The 23,162-nt window shown below is 35.7% G+C and overlaps 1 pseudogene; it reads right to left on the bottom strand.

Moving 5' to 3' along the window:
* Positions 1-23,162, bottom strand: part of LOC113081411 (uncharacterized aarF domain-containing protein kinase 1-like) — a 46,453-nt pseudogene that overhangs the window by 18,493 nt on the left and 4,798 nt on the right.

The raw sequence follows: 23,162 nt of genomic DNA, 5'->3' as shown, positions 1-23,162 counted from the left end.
AGTGACAAATTTCTCATTTGTGTCATTACAAAAGGAGTTAACCATAAATAAATACACCAAAGGAAAATCAAGCTGTTCTTCTCCAAAACAACATATTTACACATGTGTTTCACTGCTCCTGGACCTTTCATCATTGAGTGCAATAAAATCCTAGCTTTCACACAATTAACGTCACCTGGCAACCTCTACAAAAGGTCATCTCAAATTCGGTTGTTCTTTTCAAAGCTTCTAATTATATAATGATGTACTCTTAATGGTCTAAATCCTAGTGATGTGCACACATTTTGGGTCTGCATAAAGAGTGCATTTTGGGAATCATTTCAATTTGCTCAGCAATATGCAAACAAAATCAACTAGACAGGTCTTGTTAAAGAGCAGGTCATATGATATTTTAAAGTAATCTAATATTTTGTTGGAGTCCCATAACATTTAAATGATTTAGAAATTATTTGTTCAAAGCAGTTCTGAGTTTAAGGTCTGTAAATCCCTCACTTCCATAAGTTTAATGTGCTCTGATTGGTCAGCTGGCCAAGTCTGTTCTGATTGGTCTTTCTGTATACACAGAGCCAGAAATGAAATGCTCTGGGGGGTTACTTGTAAACAAAGAAGGTTACAAAAATAGCATCGATATTACCTTGTCAAGTCGAGCTTGAGTCGAAGATTCGAAAATATGACGACTTCTTAAAGGGTTAGCTCACCCGATAATCAAAATTATGTAATTAATAACTCACCCTCATGTCGTAAGACCTCCGTTTATCTTCGGAACACAGTTTAAGATATTTTAGATTTAGTCCGAGAGCTCTCAATGCCTCCATTGAAGCTGTGTGTACGGTATACTGTCCATGTCCAGAAATGTAAGAAAAACATCATCAAAGTAGTCCATGTGACATCAGAGGGTCAGTTAGAATTTTTTGAAGCATCGAAAATAATTTTGGTCCAAAAATAGCAAAAACTACGACTTTATTCAGCATTGTCTTCTGTTCCGTGTCTTTTGTGAGAGATTTCAAAACAAAGCAGTTTGTGATTTCCGGTTCGCGAACGAATCATTCGATGTAACCGGATCTTTTTGAACCAGTTCACCAAATCGAACTGAATCATTTTAAACGGTTCGCGTCTCCAATACACATTAATCCACAAATGACTTAAGCTGTTAACTTTTTTAATGTGGCTGACACTCCCTCTGAGTTCAAACAAACCAATATCCCGGAGTAATTCATGTACTCAAACAGTACACTGACTGAACTGCTGTGAAGAGAGAACTGAAGATGAACACCGAGCTGAGCCAGGTGATGACTGATGATACTGTGTATGTGTGATTCAGTATGAAGCAGACTGACACACAGAGCGTTTGAACCGAGCTGATTCTTTTGGTGATTGATTCTGATGAAATAATTCTGTGCTAATGTAATGAGCCCAGGTAAACCGAAAGCTTGAATCAAGGACAATCATCGCCAATGACACCATTACGTTGAGCACAAAATAACCGGTGAACTGTTTCCTTTTATTGAATCGACTGTCCAAAAGAAGTACTGGTGATCCGAAAACTGATGCAACTGGTTCTTGACTCATGAACGAGTCAATGTTTCACTCATTATCTGGCTCGGCTCGGTGTTCATCTTCAGTTCTCTCTTCAAAGCAGTTCAGCCAGTGTACTGTTTGAGTAAATTAATACTCCGGGATATTGGTTTGTTTTAATGGAGGGACTGAGAGCTCTCTGACTAAATCTAAAGTATCTTAAACAGTGTTCCGAAGATAAACGGAGTTTCACTGGTTTGGAATGACATGAGGGTGAGTTATTAATTACATAATTTTGATTATTGGGTGAACTAACCCTTTAAAGTAGTTAAGAGTCGACTCTTTCTTTTGAGAGACTATATGTTTGTTTATCATGCTTTCTTTATTTGATTAACTTTGCAGACCGTTTACATTGAAGGAATTTTTTTTTTTTTTTTTGAAAACCCATGACTATACACACTTAGAAAAAAAGGTACAAAAATGAACAGCTTATGAAGCCCATCTAAAATCTGAAAACATTTGAGCTGTATAAAAGCCAAGTTAATCTGCATCAAAATTCCCCTTTTCCTGATAATGAGTCCAAAAATCGTCAGCTCCAATTTGGAAGCAGCCAAATTCCAAAAGCAGAATTAAGAAAATAGAGTGAACAGCTCCGACTCATCTGATAACTAAGTTAGCAGATTTTATCATCATCCAGGTTGGACTTCTGCCATCTACAGTATGTCAGCTGAGCAGCATGAGGTGGACTAGAGGCATGATGCCAGGGTCTGCTGTCTCAGGTGTAGGGCTTCTGAGAAACAGACACTTCTCACGTTATGCATTCACCCAAAAATTTTCCATGCAAATGGCCCTGATCAAGACTGTTGACGTCTAGAAGGCACCCAGGATGACAAGCTGTGAGTAACATGTAAAAGAATAAAGCATGAGGTAGTTGTGAATATCACAAACAAAGTTTTGCCTCTCTGAATGTGAAACTTTTTTAGTGACACAACCAGATAAAAATAGAGCTTCTTTGTGTCATGATTAATATTTACCAGTTCCTGGCAGAGACAACAACTCTATAAATAAATGATATACAGAAATACCCCAGTTCCTCTCATTGGCTTCTTCTCTCCTTACATTTAAGGTAAACATGAAGTTAATTATCTAATTATAATTATATCTAAAGTTTAAGCTTATAATTATCATTCTGAGTAGGGCTGGGCTATAAATATAATTGTCTTTAAAATATATTGTGATATTTGATCATATCAGCCACCTAAGCCCCACCTCCACCATGCCCTGCCCCACCTTTCATCTTCTTGCAGTTAATCTTTTGTAATCACAATAAATGTGCACATAGAAATCAAAAATGTAATTTTATAGCAAGTAATGTGATTCCTGACCTTACGCATCACTGATCTGATTTCTAAAATTGGAATAGTTTTCAGATTCCCAACCCCCAACTAAACAATTTCATTTTTGCATGCAAACGATTTAAACTTACACATTTCCTGTAGCAGACCTCTGAACAGGCCCAAATTGACACTTTTTTCATTTTATGAATTCCTAAAGTGTATTCAAGCTAAACCAAACATTGCGAGAAACATATTAAAACATGCTCGCAACATTTAATTATGCTAAAAAAAAGAACAGCAACACCTAGCTACATCAGTATGAAGTCTAATGATAGCATCTGAGATAGCCTAATATGTTTGATATGGTATATGGTCTGTCTTGAGTTTTAATTGATCAATCTGACTTTTTATGATTTTACCGGAATAAAGCCTTCAAGCTTTTTCAGACTAGGCATTGGTAAAGTTTGTCATCACACTTCCCAACCCAAAACACGTTCTATTAAGTTATCATGTCTACTACTGGGATGAAGTCCAGGACTGACCATCATGTAAAATATAAAAAGATGGTTTGTTTTGTTGTTACCGTTTATATATACTTGCAGGTTTATCTGAAATAGCTTCTACCACAATAATAGACTGGCTAATTCAAACAGTCGCACAGCAGGTCAGTCCAAAATTGTACAGACAACAGAGAAAGAAAAAAAAAATGTGTGGAAATGTGTGTAGACTTTGTGATCAGAGGATCCTGTCTGTCCAACAGTAACAAGCAACAATCATTTCACAGGCAAACCTCGGTAAACAAAGCAAAGTGACCAGACTGAGGTGGTCAGTATCTGAAACTGAGAGCGCCCCTTATATACACCTTATTCCGTTATTCAAATAAATACTTAATTAGTAGCCCATTTATAAAACTTTCCAACAAGCATAAGCAGTCACTGTTCAGTCTAAGGATGCTATGCCAGATATCTGGCCTTCATGTATAGCAAAACAAATCACCCCCATCAAAAAGGTTTTATAGCAACATAATAGTGTTGCCCATCCAAACCTTTTGTACACAGATAACCTCTCTGATTAGGCTAATGTGAACTTGACCATGACTAGTTGCTCAGAGGGACCTCCCTGCACTCCCGAGGTGCCTCTACAACATATGTCTAGCACTTGCCACTCTGTATGAGTTATGCAACCATATCTCTAGGAAAGCTCTCATTACACCATAGCCATGCAGATAATTTTTTTAATGTGCATGTACATTTTGACACAAAAATGGCTGATTTTTACCTCTATATTCAAGTAATATTGAGATTATACACTGTATATAGTGTTTTGCTTTATAAAATGACAGTTTAACCATCATTCTATGATGAGTCAAGCAAGATTTTGCATCACACACCGACCCCCAGCTGAGTCACTTCTTTTGCATCTGTCATTCAAAGCCTGTAGGGGAGGAAGCTATGCTAGGCTCCTCCCACTCCAATCTCCATTCTTTACACAGTGGGACAAGAATAATGGAAGCAATTAGCTACAGCAGAGGTCAAGAAGGAATCCCTAGAGAGCTGTAGTCATTAGACTAGCCTGTCTCTTGTCATATGCAATATGCTCAGCCCACAGTACTACAACAGCATTCACTACAGAAGTCGCTGTATCAAACCTCAATAGTGCACTAATTCCCTCTGGAGTTGCATTGCAATATGTCCTGCACAGCACGAAAGCAAAGGTCTAGCATTTGTATTTTCGTACCATTTTGCCTTGTTTTTGCCGGAGCGTTCACGTATTTGACCCAGTTTGTCCTTTCTGAAATGATCAGATAATCAGAGTTTTGTCTCTTTTTTTCGTGCAAGCTTATCTAAAGCCACAGATGACTGGGAGCACAGATCAGCCAGTGCCTGCGATGGCCTGATAGCACAGTGTGACCTCTGACCTCCCGCTGAGCAGCCAGAGCCATTATTGTGCCTCACTGTAATCACAGTCAGCTGAGACTGCCGCAGAGGGGATTCACAAACAGAGGAGAGAGATAGCGGTGTGAGCGGCCCTCAAAACAACTAAAACCTGCCTATTGACTGACCAATGAGGTTGTGACATTCATTCACCTGTTAACAAATTTAGATGTGAAGAGCTGAATAAAATAATAAAATAAAATATAAAATAAAATAAAGGTCAAATTTACAGTATTTATATAATGTTTTTACAATACATTTTGTTCACAGCAGTTTTTAAGGGATAAACAAGAAAATAATGATTCAATGATACAAACAAAATGAATTTAAAATCAAATATAAAATAAAATAACTATATACTATAATACAATAATAAAATCATATAATAAAAATAATGTATAAATCATTATTATATTGATTATATTATATTACTAGTAATTTAGGTTGTTATACAGTTGCTAAGTGGTTTTAGTCTGTGTAAGCTTGTGTATTTGCTTTAAATTAAATTTTAGCTTTAGATTTTAGATAAACTACCCACCTTCCCCACTGAAACTAATAGCATAACCAAAAAGATAAATCGTATATAAATGTGAGTTTGTGAAACATTTGGAATTAAGCAGATTTCTGCATGAATACTTTCCTTATATATATAAGGGGTTTTCAAAAGCGTGTGCGTGTTACAAAACTAAATACCTTCGATATCTCAAAGATAACTCAACAAATCCACGTTCAGACACACACTGGCAGACTGCACTGAATCAAATAAAGAGAAGCCTTGCTTTCCTGCGAAAAAAAAAAAAAAAAAACATAAATGTGTGTCTCACAGTATTTACTGCTGATAAATACAATAGTTTTCTTTAGCAGGAAAGCCAATTAATATTTTTATAAATGAGTTTTCCCATTATTCTTTTAGAGAAATCCTTTCTTTGCGGACCGTAATTATTCATCCTAGTGAGAATGGCGATCTTATCTTAATTACACAAATACAAAATCATGTTCACCAATACAAAATGCCAACAGTTGAACATTCCTTAAATGAAAACTAAATTATTTTTCTGACCTTTGAGATTACTTAGAAATGAAAACGATGGAACCAAACACCTTGGGACACATTCAATTGATCAACTGACTGTGAAGATATTTAAAAAGTAAAATGTAATGTTTCTTAAATAATTGCTGCTCGTTTATCAGAGAATTTTGAATATAATGTATTATGGTTTCCACAAAAATGTATAGCAAATGTTTCTTGAGCACAAAATCGTCATTTCAGAATGATTTCTAAAGGTTTATGCAACACTGAAGACTATGGAGTAATGGATTAATTTCTCTTTTTTCAGATAAAAGATAAAATAAAAGTAAATTGCATTTAAGTGTTAACCAGTCCAGAACTAACCTATTAACTTTATCTTTAAACTAACAGATGTGATCAAGATGCACTCCAGATGAAAGTCAGCTCGACCCAGGACTGAATTGTGCTCTCTGAGGGAGATGTACTCTAAAGCAGCACAAGGCAACATCTTGCGTTTGTCCCCCTTCTCTTCTCCCCCTTCCCGCCGCTATAATCCACAAATAAAGAGTAACAAACCATTTAAATTCTCAAATAGATGAAGCAAAAAATATAAAGGAGCTGCCTCCCATGCTGAGCTAATTTGGAGACAGGGCAGCTGGAAATGTTCCCAGGCAGGCAAACCTTAAGATTCAGCCTTTTTCCTGAGATCTTCAGGGTCAGCATCCCAACTCTTCAAGCCAGAGAAACTGTGGGGGTCACGGACAATACCAGAGCATTTTACAGGAGTGAGCCTCACAGTGTTTCTCACAAACACATGCGCTCAACAAACTTGGCAGCACGTCAGACAGACAGTCGCTTGGCAGTCCACCTACAAAACTTTATAAATCACTTCCATTAGGTCCAAGTAAGAGCAAGAGCACAGAAGCAATGGACACATGGGAATGGGTTGCATATAATTGTGCAGCTTATAAGTGGTTGTTATAAATTGCAAAAAAAAAAAAAAATTTCTATCAATTTCTTAAAATTAGCTTCATGTGTTTAAAAGTTTTAAACACATGAAACTAACAATGAACAATGTTTACAGAATACAGAATTTTAATATCTAGGTTAATAATTTTTTTTCCATACATCTGAATCTATTAATAACATTTTCAATTGCATTAATGTATAAATGAATGAATAAAATGGTGAACAAGGGAAAGAACATTTAGAAATTAACATTAACCTACATTGACAAATGCAGTTGAAATTTTCTTTATTGTAAGTTTATGATACTTTAACTAATGATATTTCCTAGGTCTAGGTAAATTACTTGTGGTAAACCAATATATTTGTTGGATTATTATATAAACTGGCAGATTTTTTAGATACAATTTGCCATTTTAAAATGAACAGGCATTGGGATAAATTGTTTAATAGGCCAATATTTGGTATTTTTAAAACCAACAACATCATAACCAGACATAAACCGATATGTATTCATATGTAATGTTTACACATGAACTACTGTTCAAAAGTCTGAGGCTGGTACATTTGTTAGATTTATGTTTTTGGAAGTCTCTATATGCTCACCAAAAATGCTTAAATATACAGCAAAAAGTGTCAAATTTGTAATCCTATTTTTCTTCGTTTCTCTTTTGTATTTTAATAGATTTTAAATTTAAAAGAACAATATATTTGAAATGGACATATAGAAAAAAAAATGTAAAAGGCAAATAATCACATAGATATGTTTAACAGTAAATTAAGCAAATTACTATTCTACATTCTATTGGCTTGCAAACATTTGTACACAGTACACAGTTGTTATATGCAAAATGCTTAATTTTGAGGTATTGTCACTATACAAATGAACTTTTCATTGCTATACAAGCATACAGTATGCTAGAACTACAGTACACTTTATAAACGAACACCCACTATTAACTACAATTACTAATGAGCTGTTAATATATTGACCACCAATTGAGACCATGAAATACTGAATGTAATCTCAATCGAGTGCTTTGAAGGCCACAACATACAATCTCCTGGGCAATGCATCAACAGGATCTTCTTGCACTGTCACCATCACAGCCCTTACTTCCTTTATCTCGCTCTCGCTCTCTCTCAGGTTACAGGGACGGGTGAAGAGCATCTTCAAGTGCTTCTTCTAAGAGGCTTCCTTAAGAGGGGCCACTGAACTGCATGCAGTTGAAGCCTCTAGAGCAAAAATTGAAAAGAGAAAAGCATAGAGACAGGAGAGAATTGATTACACCTGGTCTAGCGTTAACCGCCATTGTGCCTGGCTCTCACAAATCCCATTGTAATAATTGCACAATAATTGCTCATCATAAAAGACCATCTTGAAATCAAGGTCTCGCCAGAGTGACTCCACAAAAGACTTCTTTATCATTTCACACATTCTTCTCTGAGGTACTCGTTTCAATTTCTACATGAGGCGCTGTGAATAAAACATAACATATTATGAGTGATTGCAACAGCTAATTTGCCAAACTCTCTATAGACTGTGGAAACTCCCGGAGGAAGATGTTCCTAATTTTTCTGGCAGTTTGCAAGCTTGTGAATCTCTCGACTGTGGGCTGAAACTCTGACAGGCCTCTCATTCACACACCGGCTCGGAAACGACACAGCAGGCCCTCGGGGAGCTCACTCATGCACACGCATTGGGAAAAGCGACGATCCCAAAGGCTTCCAATCACCAGCCGCATATGCCATGACATACATTACCCTACTGCTGCAGCACCGACAGTCCAGAATAGTTGCAGCCATTACATCTCTAGCTTCCTGCAAAGAACAACTTGGAGTAAGCATGATGACTTGAAAAGGTTTCAGACCGGGGTAATTCCATGATGCAAGCAATTATAACACTCAAGCACATCCTAAAGAACAAGGATGTCAAGATTTTGGAAGGTCCATATGGGCAGAAGAATCAGATGCCGTTTTCAAAAAAACAATTGTGAGGGCTGTGCGTTTCTGCAGCCTGAGGGCCTGCTGTGATGAATGCTGACATTTTTACAAGGAGCATTTAAGAGCCAAATGTTTCATCTGGGAGGTTTAAAAAGCAAATTAACTCAGATCTCTAGCCTTGGGGCATCTGGCTAATTTGATTTGGTGTGGAGGTGGAACACTGATGGGGTCGCTGTTCATTTTTTTTTTTTTTTTTTTTTTTTTGTTACTGTGTAGGAACAGTACTAGGAACCAATTTGCAGGAGCCAATATTTTTGGGGCTTTTTACTCATTTTTATTGAATGTAGTAAGTAAACTACTGTAAAGGTAAGTTACTGTAACTTATTAGGTAGAGAACTGGAATTAAATGAAGACATGATACAGGCGTCACGTCTGCAATTTCTGAGCAGCAGCATTAGTGTTACAAATAAAAACAGATTTTCATATTTGGGAATTACCAATTTTTCATTAAGAGCTTTCAAACACAATAAAACATTTAGTTCTTTTTACTGAAACAAAAACATACAAAACGACCAGTGTAATTAAATTCACAATCAAATGACTCTGACAGTTCTGGCTAAACAATCAAAAACACACAATGTGAACAGTGTAGTCTGATTCACAAACAAAATGACTCTTATGAATCTGTTCTTGTTAAGGAATCAAAAGCATAAGGTGACTAGTGTAATTTAATTTGTGAACAAATTACTATTATAAACCAATTGTTGTTAAGGAATCAAAACCATACAATGTGACGAGTGCAATTCGATTCACATAATTGACTCTTATGAACCTGTTCTTGTTAAGGAACCAAAAATAGACATTGTGACCAGTGTAATCCAATTCAAAAACAAAAGCAGCTCTTTTAATCAATAGTTCATAAAAATGAATTACCATCTTGAATTCATTCAAATGCACCCATCAGAATGGTTACTGAATCGACATCTGACTCAGGTGAACTGCAAGTTATCATTATTTTCAGAAATGTCTGTGTTGAAATGAAGAAAGTCACAACTCTTCACAGAGTAGATCAGATTAAGAGACTGTTGACACCAACATTACAATAAAAGCATAAATATGAAAGAAAGTACAGCAGTTACTACTTACTCTCAGAACCACATCTATTTCTTTTCAACATCCCTGAACACAACTGTAAAAAAACACACTCAACATCTATGAAGATAATTGCTCTTTATTATTTATTGAATTGAGAGTTTTTCAAAATTTCTAAACATTCAAATTCAGGCAAGACAGACAAGTATTATTAGTTTTGGCACCTTTCATTTCTTTTGAAAGTAGCCAAGGCTACATTAAAAGTCCAGACGTGACAAGCTAATAGCCACATCAGTGTTCCTTCCAATATATAACAGCAGGTGGTCACCGCCAATAACCTTTGTATTGCACAGTATGGAGCCACATGGTACAGCGACCTCATTTACAATTCAAAGAGCTTTGCATTCAGCTGTGTTCTGGAGGATGTTTCTCATCTGCCTGCTTTCATGTTGTACGCAGTCATTTTGAAGACATTTGGCAGGAATAATAAGAAGGTTTCTTACACAATTGCATATGTATAATCACAAGCAACATACTTTTTGTGATGATGAGCGCCATACTGCTGCCATCTCCTGACACTATAATGGCTGTGGTAAGCTCACATTTCCCCGCTGTCTCTGAGGTATAATTAAAACTTCTTGTAATCATTTTTCCCCTTTAAGATCCAAACACTGAAACGCCTACCATAGAAACTAGCAACATTTGAAATGCACAAGGAAGTTCAATGATTAACAAAAGGACAGGGGTTTCAAATCGGCCTTCATATCACTGGGAATCATAGCGGTAGTCACACAACAAATCATCTTTTTTTAATATCTTTTTCTATACTATTCTACACTTCATAATTTTTTGCATTCTATGGAAGAAACGTTGTATGCAGTTAACTACCAGACTGATTTTGTCTGTCAATGATATATCATGATCCCATTTTATGCTCATTTTAGGCTCACTAGTGGAATCAGTAAGATTTAACCTGCAATTATGACAAAGGGTTGTTAACGTCTTAAAAGTGCTTTGCACATATCACCTAGTGAGTGCTAAAGTATTTCATGGACGCACTGGAACACTCTGGATTCAAATGTGAAAAACTAAGAAATTGCATGTCAGCATGCAGCTATTGAAAGTTGCCAAACCAGCATGCATGAAAAGTGTCATAATTAGTCATTACTTGTGCTGTTAAGTGCATAACCTCTTTTCAGCCTACTTCAGATCTGAACATTGGGCCATTAAATTCAGCCTTCCTTGAGAAATGGATCAGCATTACAAGCCTAGAATCAAAATGTAGGGTATTTGAGAAGGCAGAGCCCTTTTGCAAGGAAATGTGAAGATGCCTTTGACCTAAACACAGAAAGCTTGGGACTGACAGCCGAGTCATAGAGTGTTGTGACTGTTTTCTGATGTTAATTACATTGAAAGAAGCTGTAAAACAAGCCACAAGACTCTGCTGCATGAATGGGGAAGTAGGCACAGCTGGGGCGCTTATAATCAGAGGCAGAGCGTCAAACAAAGAGATTAAATATCTTTTTACAGCACTAAATAAATCAACTTCTCTTGGAGCCACATTCCCTCACACTGACGAGTATCTCACATAACTGACTTTTTTTTCCCTTGTCACTTGCTATACATTTGGTGTTTTTGGTGTGTTTATTTGAATCAAGCAGCTTTTGTAAATGTTACATTATGTACTGTATGAGCAGTCTCAATCATATAATCACCAATCTCGCCGTTAAGTACACCGCTCCTGTTGATGGACGGGTAGGTAAGAACCCGAAAATACCATATGACCATAAATGTGTTAATTAGGAACACTTAACCCAAAAACATACATTCTGTGAAAAATGAATCGCCAATATGTTGTTCTAACCTGTTCAACTTGCTACAGTGGAACACAAATGGAAACATTTCAAAGATACACTTACAATGAATGAGGACTGAAGATTTCCTTTAAAAAAAAGGGTAACACTTTCTATGAAGGCGTATTTATAATACATTATAAGGGTATTCTTAAGGCATTATACTGCATTATAAAAAAAAAAAAAAAAACTTTGAATATGTTGTATCGTCTCATGAATATTCATAACACTTAATAATATTTGACACTCTAATGAGAAGTAGTTGGCATATAGTTGCAAAGTTGCTTATAGTTGATTAATTAGGGGAGCATCAAAATAAAATTTAACCATATAAAACACTGCATTTTTTTCAGTTGGGGAATTAAGCTCACATCAATTAACATAAGCTCCACACTAAAATAACACTCAACATCTAACCACTTACAAGCTGTAGTAAGATACCGTACAGATCTTAAATAAACAATGTGAAGATATGATACAGTCCATTATACTGTACATGAAGTAGATTTAATAGGTGTTAATTGTGTGTTATAAATAATCATACTCTTAAACTTATAACCACAAATACGTAAGTATTATGATGTATTATAATTGTTGTTATGATTATTCATGAATTGATATAACCTATGTTTTTTTTTTATTTTTTTTATTTTTATAATGCATTATGCATTCAGAATGATTTAAGAATACTCTTATAATGTATTATAAATACGGGCTTCATAGAAAGTGTTATCATGCAGAAAAAAAGTCACCAGAAAAGAATCAAATTACAGTAATACCATAGTAGTTATTATCTTTGCGTAAGAAAAAAGACAAAAATGTAAGTAAATATTTGGAAGAAAGACTTCATAGGGGTTTTAAACTAAATGGGGAATGAGTACATGATTTTCAGTTTTGGGTGAACTATTTCTTCAAAATCATGTCATTAGCTGATACAGTAGTGAAAACTTGGGCACTAGATATTTATTCTGTAACCTATATCCAAAGGTCTAACACAAATATGAATGGAAGGCACTTAACAAAATGCAATTTAGGGGTCAATGATAATCATATCAAAAGAGTTCACCAATTCACAAGTATAATTAAATCCTAAATATTTACTGAAAGACTATCCTAAAAAAAAATAGGTGGATAATTGGCATTAGAAATAATCTATTAATCAAAAAAAGAAAAAAAACATTTTACTAATTAAAAGCAATATTAGAATCAATCTACTACTATCTTATTATTAAAATAAATACATACATACATACATAAAGCAATGTATGTAGGTAAATATTTTAAGGTTTTGTAAAGTTCTGCTTTATGTATGGTTTGGAAATTTTTAGCTAGTTAAGGTTCCAAATCTTCACAAATGTGAATTCTCTGCAATCACACATTATATTTTATTATATATATATATATATATATATATATATATATATATATATATATATATATATATATATATATATATATATATTCTATTCCAGTGGTTTTCAACCTGTGGTCCGCGGCCCCCTAGTGGGCCGCGGTGGTATTGCAGGTGGGCCGCCAATTATTTTCTGTTCATTTCCAGTCCATTCTAGGGCTGTGCGATTAAAAGAAAACGTCCTAAAATCACGATTTGAGCGTGCGCATATGCCTAACTCCAGGTTCACACACTGTCTGTGATGCGCCTTTTTTCTGAGCCAATGTTGACGGATCAGATCGTTCTCACTGCGGTTAAAAGGCTAGAAATAAAAACGTGCGAAAATAATTCATGTCTAAAACATGAGCATAGAGTGAATTTGTTAGTGAACAGGATGCAGTTTAAGTGAGAGGAGACACGTTTTAAGTGTGCACACTCTCTCCTCGCAAAGCAGCGTGTATCTGAGCAAGCACGACCGGTTTTGTGACAGAGCAAAGGAAATCTGCTGCGAACAGAGAGATTCGCACTCGTGCATTATTTTAATGTGCTTTCGCGTTATATTTATGCGCTCTCACTGCTGAGCGCATACACATACTGTATACACACTGCAAACACCTGAGGCACCGCTACAATTAATGAGCTCTATGAACAATGCATGGCAAAAAAGAAAAAAAAAATCCCTGTATACAGGATTTTTTTTTTTTTTTTTGCCACAAGTCTATACATTTTTTTACATCTTCACTATAGTGATAATTTTGACTTATGTCTGTTCTAGAGATGTTACAACTTTTTGATAAAGCTCTGATTGGTTTTCTTTTGGAAATATGTTTCAAATTAATCCTGAATGCATTTATGACTGTAAAAGCACAATTGCAAAATTGATAAAAAAAATCGCGATAGATTTTTTATTTTTTTTGTCCATATCGCACAGCCCTAGTTTATTAAATAAATATAGTTTAAAATCTAGCTTCTGAGTACTAAGTTATTAACCCAACAATAGCGGGGTCAGTTAATTTTTTTGAAGTGGGCCGCACGAACATATGTGTTTGGTTGTGTGGGCCGCGAGTTGAAAAAGGTTGGGAACCACTGTTCTATTCTATTATATTAAAGAGACCTGTAATTTATTATCCTGCATTATTTTATCTGTTGTAAAATCAACTGTGGCGTTCTCATGAAATGCATTTATAATAAAAGATGACGTGATCACACTTGACATGACTGAGGGCACCAGTACAGCCTTTGAAGCTAATGCAAAAGAAACTGTAATGGGGAACAATGTTTGGCATCACACATGAAAAAGATATGCAATCACTTTTAGCAGTGTTATGGTCCTTTTCAGAGCAGAGCCAGTGTGTTGGGTGGATGAATGGCATGCTAATGGAGCAGATATTCACGCTGAGGAGATGGAGAGATAACATTCTGCTGTGGGGCGTAGGGGAGAGAAACTCTGGTGAGTGAGATAATGCAGTGTTTATGGTAATATTTTAATCTCTTATCATGCTAGAGGAGAAACCCAGAGGGTATTTATCAGCTTTTGAACTGACGTACCACTGCTTTATTCATTTTATCATCTTTTTTAAAGAACAAAACAAAAAAGCTATTCCAATCTTCGTAGTGCCCTATCAAAAGCAACAAGAGATGGCTTTTGCTTTCTTTTTCACTCTTTCCTTTTCCATGATTGATGTCATTTTTAAATTTCATTTTTCTAAATGTCAGCCAAAGACAGTTTTGTGTTGTGAAATTCTAGTATTTAATGTAAGCAAGGTGGTTATATTATTAAAGGAATAGTTTACACAAACAAGAAAATTTGCTGAACATGTACTCACCATCAGACCATCCAAGAAGTAGTTTCTTTCTTCATCTTAACAGAATTTTATCATTTGGATCTCCAGCAGTGAATGGATGTCATTAGAATTATTTCAAACAGCCGAAAATATATTACAATACTCCAGTAATCCACACGACAGTCCATCAATTAATGTCTTCTGAAGCCCAAAGAAAAGAAACAAATCAAGGCATTTTAACTTTAAACCACTTCTGGTCAAAATGTGAGTACATAATCCTTAATAATGCATTCACCATTGAAAAAGTCCACCCCCTATTGTCCTCTCACACCAAAATCCACCAATTCATTAGGTTAGAATTGTTCTGAGCTGTTTTCACTTGCTTGATCTGTGCATATTTAATCTCCTGATTCAGATTAAATGACTATCACTGGAAAAAGCAATATTATGGCTAGAGGACTCCCATTTAGCTATTTACAATGATTTTAAATTTAAATGTCTTGATGGATTACAAACACAGGTTTTTTTTTTTTTCATAGAATGTTAATTGATAGACTGGAGTTGAGTGGATTACTTGTGGATTTTTCTTTTTAATCAGATGTTTGAACTTTCATTCTGTCTGACGGCACCCATTCACTGCAGAGGATCCATAGGTGAGCAAGAGATGCAATGCTAAATTTCTCTAGATCTGTTCCGATGAAGAAACACCCTCCATGCCATCCATGATGTAAATGAGTTTGAGCGCATTTTTCAACAAATAAAATTTCTTGGTTGAGCAATTCCTTTAAACCTTTCAATATAAAGCTCCTTAGTGATGAGTACAAAAAAGGCCAAACAAACATAAGTCACTTCTGCTACTTCACATTTAAAACACTAAATGTATCCTATTTATGAATTTATCCTCATTAACAAACTGCAAAAATGTTTATGTTGAAAGTCTGGAAAAGTTGTTTGGGTGTTTTTTACAGAGAGTAAGGAACTGTCTCGAGATGCACCACAGTGTAGTGCACCAAAGAGCAGTACAGTAGAGTCTTCTCTTCAGGGCCGAGTGGACAGATTGTCGAGTCATTTCTACAGCACACTCCAGATTCACACTGTAGGACCACATATGCCAACGCAAATGCTACAGTTCCGTTTCATTTCTCATTTTTTATTACTTAAAAAAAAAAACTTGCAGCCTCCAAGTAAACTTGGCTATTCACTTTATGATGAAAAGGCACATGTACTACATTGGCTGTTAGAATCAGTATAATAATGGATTACTTGCCATAGCTGTTACCAAAAAAGTGAAGTCTATCATTTCTCCAATTCAAGCAGCATCAAAAGTAATTGTACAACTGGGAAAAAGAAGGAAACACACACACACAGGAGCATAAATAAATGCATACATAAAATTAATTAAAAAAAAAAAAAAGCTTGGTCTTAGGCCAAATTGTTGGTGTTGGTGTAATGGGTTTGGCATGGAATGACTGTGATTGTAGAGAACAGCACATGGATACAGGAAGCACTGGGACAGCATGGATCAAATCGTGACTCAACCCTCCACGAAAACAAAAAACAAAATTTGGATTTACAATAATGCAAAGCAAAAAAAAAAACCTTTCGGATTATTTGAAAGCAAACTTTTATTTTCTTGTAATGATACGAAAGAACAAAGAACAACCAAATAAAGAATGCGCTAACAGAAAAGAGAAAGAAATTATGAAAAACGAACGAATGGACAAATTAAAGAAAGAACAAGCAATCGCAAGAATAAACAAAGAAACAAAATAACACAACTAAAACGAATGAACAAAATACAAGAATGAATGAACAAATAAAAGTGTAAACTAACATAAGAAAGCAAGCAAGAAAGAAAGAATGAATATTGGAGCAGGGTGATTAATCACAGCTGCTGTCCCAGCGAGTGTTTCGGTTCGCCTTTCTCCTGCAGCCCCTTCGTCTGTGCTTGCAGGATGGGAGCGGTGGGCTGCTGAAACACGCCCCCTATGATGCCACACATCCAGCACATCATTAGAGGAAATGATGCACATTTACATGCTCGGCTGGCCATTGTGTCATTGAGAATGAAGCAGCAGCGGTGGCGCTTTCCCTGGGATCCACCCCCTTTCCACAGGACTGATTCCTTCGCCCAATCGAGCGCACACACTCATAGGCTGGGACTCGCCTGCCATCTGTTGTTTAATGGTCTCCTGTAATGGATCACTGCTCCATGAGCCCAGTCTTCTTTCTAAGGGACAAGTGCAGACCTACAGGCCACAGGTCTGCTCACATTGAAAGCTACAGGTGCATGGTGGACTCTAGTGAACAAGAAGAAGAGAACAATTCCCTTCTGAGGGACCATCATCATATTTGAGGGCTCTTGTTTAATGTGCAGAATTATATATATATACATATATATATATATATATATATATATATATATATATATATATATATATATATATATATATATATAATATATATATATATATATATATATATATATATATATATAATATATATATATATATATATATAATATATATATATATATATATATATATATATATATATATATGTATGTATGTATGTATGTATGTATGTATGTATGTATGTATGTATATATATATATATATATATATATATATATATATATATATATATATATATATATATATATTGGCTGTTATCGGCGTTAACGTGCTGCGTTAATGTGAGACTCTTATCGGGAGATTAAAAAAAAAATTTGCGGTTAATCTATTCTCAAAGTTGGGTTGGGAGCTGGGTCTATACTATGCGAGCTATGATGACTTTCACCTTGATATTTTAGTGTGGACGTATGACGTTATTTCCCTGTCAAATGTCGAGAGCGCATTATTGTAGTGTGAAAGTATATTAATATAATGCATGAGCGTGAATCACTCTGCTCACACGCAGGAACTGAGCGCGCGCTCTCAGATACACTTTGCACTTGTAAGAATTTTCTCTGGGCTCGCTCAGAGAATATGCCTGCACTTAAAACGTGGTCATACACGCTTACTTTAAGCGAAGAGGAGAAATTAGCGATTGCGCTGAACATGTTTTAAGTGTAGATTCGCACTCCGCACATTATATTCCGCACTCGAGGAGAGAGATTTGCACTCGGGCACATTATATTCCGCGCTCGAGCAGAGAGATTCGTGCTCGCGCATTATATTAATGTACTTTCGTGCTACAATAATGCGCTCTCGACATAGTTTCACACATACTCCGTCTGCAGTGTGTATGCAGTCTGTGTGCGTTTCGTATGTGGTGCAGAAGCAGTACGGACTCATACTCATTGTGCTTTCACACAGGATGCCTTTGCAGTCTGCTTTCTCGATACGTGAACGATCGCTGCACTGCTGCAGACGCAACAAACCTGGAATGCACTGACGGACCGCAACCACGTGAACGCTGGAATCCATTAACATGGGTGCCTAAAAAAATACGCAAGGCATATGCACTGCAGACGGAGTATGTGTGAAACAAGCGTAAGGTTGTTTGCACCTTTTTACAATGTGGAATTCGTTTACAGCTTTCTCAAGCAGTTTGTGATGCATTTTAGAAACAGGAGATGAATCCCTGGTCTAATGCACCACCTGGCTTGAGAAACCCATTCTCAAAGACTTAACGTTACTTTTAGTCATTATTTTATTTGGGTAACACACATATTCTGAATGCCTTTGGCAGAATTCAAATGAGTCATTTTAATCTAGTTTAATCTAGATTAATTCCAAGATTACAGTGAGATTAATCTAGATAAAAAAAAAAAAATCTATGTCCACCATTAATATATATATATAAATTGTACTCTATAATTTAAAAAAAATAATAATAATAAAAATAGCATTGGTGAGCATAATATATCATTTACAGTGACATTTAAATTAGTGCTGTCAAATGATTAATCGCGATTAATCTAAATCAAAATAAAAGTTTTTTTTTTTTTTTTTTTTTTTTTTTTTTTACATAGTATGTGTGGGTATATTTATTATGTATATATAAATGCTCACACATGCATGTATATATTTCAGAAAAATATGTTATGTTTATATATTAAATATATCTATATATGATATAAATTATGTGAATATAAATATACAATGTAAATATTTTCGAAATATATGCTGTATGTGTGTGTATTTATATATACATAATATATATGCACAATACACACACATATATTATGTAAACAAAAGCTTTTCTTTTGGATGCGATTAATTACGATTAATCGTTTGACAGCACTTATTGAAATATAAAACTATACAATTGTGACATTTTAATTAAATAAAATAATAAATTAGAATTACTTTTAAACAAAACTCTGTCCCCCTCAAGGGCATAGCTGAGCTAATGGTTCGGGACGTTTGCAAAAGAATATTAGGTGAGGAAGGAAAGAGATGGGATGAGCAGAGATGGGATCTATTTATACCAGGCTGAAAGAGCGGTTAAGAACTTCATCTCATAGCTCAGATTGCTCAACTGAGGAGGGATTTGACAAGAAGCTACGTGTCGATTAGAGATTATATTGCATGCTCCGGTGCAGAAAAAAGTGATGATGTGACCAAACAGTGACATTAAATACAATATTGTGGAAGGGTCTTACAGAGATCCTATCTCTGGACTCAACGTGAACCTGTGCGGGCGAGAGGATATTTATGAAGGTGAGGTGTTTTCATTTCAATGACAGCTTAAAGAGCATTTCTCTATAGCAATGATAGAAAACTAGGGAAAACCACAGACTGACACGTCTGTCTTTGCTAAAGAAGGGAACTGCAGTGGTGAGGTAGATAACAAATGTGGCCAACCTCTCTTGTACAGCCCACTGTCTCACAAAAGGTTAATTGAGTCTCCTTTGAATAATGAGTGGCAGGGCCTTTCTGTGGTTAACCATATGAAAGCATCTTTTAAAACTATCTTCAAGTAAAACTGACCATGCAAGGCCTATCTAAGGCCTATCACATCCTCAGACTCTGATGTAACGCCTATATGAATCTGGCTGTGATCAGGTGGTACAGCGGTCACATGGTCCAAGTCAGAGCTCTCAGAACAAGTTGTAATTACGAGTTGATAATGAACATGATAATGTTGCATAATTCACGCATAATTCAGCAAGAGCAAGAGATGTTGTCATCTCGGAATTACGATAATAATCACATGAAGTGAATGAATCTTAAATTACTGATAGTTTGTGTTAAGGATTTCAACAAAGTTTGTCCTTTTCTGGCATGAATACTCATTTTAAGTTGTGCTTCTTGTTGCGCTATTACTTTTCTAAACTAGTGGACGATAAAACCAGCAAACAAATCCCAAAAACACACACTGCTAAATGAATCCAGGCCATATTTTGGGAAAAGAACATCAAAAACACTTGAGTGTGTCTTTATCATTTACATTTTCTTAAATTTGAAGACCTGCTATTATTATCGATGTGTTATTAATTATTAATAACACAGTACATACTTCTATTTGTTAACAAACAGTGCCTAAGGCTCATGGTTATATACACAATATATAAATACTTAAGTGCATACATATATTTTCATGTACAATCTCAGTGGCTTTCTACTAAGCTGAGAGTGCATAAAGCAGAGGCCTGGCTTTATTAACTGGAAATCTCATGAAATAACATTTCAGTTGCTCAGGAGCTGAAAGAAGAGTGAATTAAAGAGATAGAGTGAAGGCAAGCTGAGAGGAAACCAAAACCAGTGTCTGTCTTCCTCCCCACACCTTTGTGATATCAATAATTCCTTATCTAAATGGATCCAGAGCCGCCCGTAACAGCTTTTTGATTTTGTGCGAGACCATGCCAGGCCTCATAAATAAATATGTGGGATGGTGGGGGAATTCTGGGATGCTGTAGTTTACCTCACAGTGCAGGAGGCTCTCGCTAAAAGCCCTGGCAGAGACTCAGTTTGAAGGGCACTGCCAACCAGTCACGGCACAGCACACTGGATATTACAGCCCAGTGGCGTATGGTAGACTTCTGTAATGAGGAGGCAGTTTCCTTCTCTGGGCTTGGCTTTTTAAGTCGGATGTAAACTAATATATGGATATTCAGAAATTCTATGTTTATAGCATTTTTAAATTTAAGGCACATAGACAGCATTTACCTTGCAGTATTAAGAGTAAACCAGCACTAAAGATGATAAAAAAACACAATTTAATAAATATATTAACACTATTATTAAACTCAAATTATATATATGTATATATATATATATATATATATATATATATATATATATATATATATATATATATATATATATATATATATATATATATATATAAAATTTGAGTATACAAAAATAAATTGATACATACAAAAATATATATATATTAAAATAATAATTACATAAGGGTCTGCAGACAAAATATTATAATAGCCTCAATGTTTGCTAGTGATCAGAGCCAGATGTCTGAGAGCCAATCATCTGGGTGAATACAGACATATGACATGTTAAAGTAAAGACACATGATTTTTTTTTCTAAATAAATACATTAAAAACAAACAAAAAAGTATGTTTTTTTTTTGTTTTGTTTTTTTGTTTTTGAACATTTTCCAAATTTTACCTGCATCTTCATGTTTCCAGTCACTATTTGGTATGCAATAACCCAAAATTCACATCCAAATACATGGATCAAAACCTAGCTACTAATAGAGTTACCTTTATGGTTTAATTTTGTATTGTTTATTTTTATTTTCTCACCCAAATTTTCCTGAGAACACGCTACTACCTTATTTTTTCCTCAAAAAAACATGCCTGCCAAAGCCTGATGAATGATGTTCATTAAAACACTTGCGTTGACCTGACACAGAGCATACAGAGACGCATTATTCTTGCACAACATTAGATTATTCTTGCACAACATTAGGAGCGCAAGTCTCACCTAATCTACACATCCACACACTCACACGACGAAATGATAATGGAATGAGCAAGAGACAAAAGGAGAAAGCCAGAAAATGGGGGGTGGGGACTTTTATTGTGACACAGAGGCAGACGGATTATTCTCCCGCTGCACTGAGCCCAACGAGCCGTGACGGGTCCATCTCCAGTTCCCGACACACAAAACAGCGGCGTCTCAAATGCTTCTTATTTGGCAGCACACACACAGTGAGAAAAAAAAAAAAAAACGAAACCTCCGCAAGCCAGTCGCGACCTGGATAGAATTACGTAATGTTGCAGCCAGTGCGGCTGTCATACGGCAGGGAGGGATGGGGGTTGTGAGATAGAAAGAGAGAAAAATGGGAGGCGGGGAGGCAGTGAAGCAAGAAGTCAGACTGATCTATTAGAGCTCATAATTACAATAATAAAACTGTAAAGATGCAGTCATCACCCCAGAGGCGTCGGGTACAATCGTAGCCCTCTCAAGGTCAGACGAGGGAGGGCCGCTCTTTAACGGTTACCTGCTCAGACTCCGGGTGAGTGATTACAGGTTTGAAATGTCCTTCTCAGTCAAGGTCATTCTGCCAGAACTGGGAAATTTTGTGACATTGACTGTACCTGAAATAATAAAATGCAATGGGATTTGCTTTGCCACAATATGAGAATGCTTTAAAAAGACTAGAAGAGAGAGACAAAAGTTGCTAGATTATTGCTTAAAGGAATAGTTCACCAAAACAAAAACAAAAACAAATTGTGAGTACATTTCGGCAGAACTATTTCCCCCCATATGACTCGATTTCCTTCTTCAACATGGGATTTTTTTCATCCATTTTACTTTCACAAATAAATGTTCTTTATTGGAATCAACGGTTCCACAAAGAACCTTTAACACCCATGGAATCTTTCCATTGCACAGAATGATCTTTATATTGATAAAAGGTCTTTAGATTATTCTAACTGTAATTTTAAGAGTGTATCATCCTTTGGGTAAAATCATACGTTTGATCGATTCAAAAAGCAACAAAACACCTCTTCTCAAAGGCTGCATAATTTGAATAGCCTGGTTGCTGTGTAGTGTAAGTGAGAAAACAGCCCAATGTGAACACAAAACATTGGGACACAAGCTGATAAATGATTTGAACGGGTCATCTTCAGAACAGAACAATTATCTCCACCAAAATTTAAATGCCTGTCAAAACATTTCTGAGAGGGAGCACTTTCAGGATGACAGCTCTGACGAGAGGCACACAAAAGTGCTGACAGAATACAAAGAGGGAGACCACAACCCTCTCATGTGACATCAACACTGCCGACCCACGGTGAACTAAACAATTACTGAATAACAGCTCCTCTCTCTCACAAGGAGCAGCCTGTAATAATGACTTGAGAATATGTGATTTATGATCATTAAAAGACAACATACAGTAAATGCTAAATTTGTC

The sequence above is a fragment of the Carassius auratus genome, unplaced genomic scaffold (assembly GCF_003368295.1).
Source record: "Carassius auratus strain Wakin unplaced genomic scaffold, ASM336829v1 scaf_tig00034290, whole genome shotgun sequence".
In the NCBI taxonomy this organism is placed as follows: domain Eukaryota; kingdom Metazoa; phylum Chordata; class Actinopteri; order Cypriniformes; family Cyprinidae; genus Carassius; species Carassius auratus.
The sequence above is the reverse complement of the archived record's forward strand: the minus strand, read 5'-3'. Positions and strand labels throughout refer to the sequence as shown.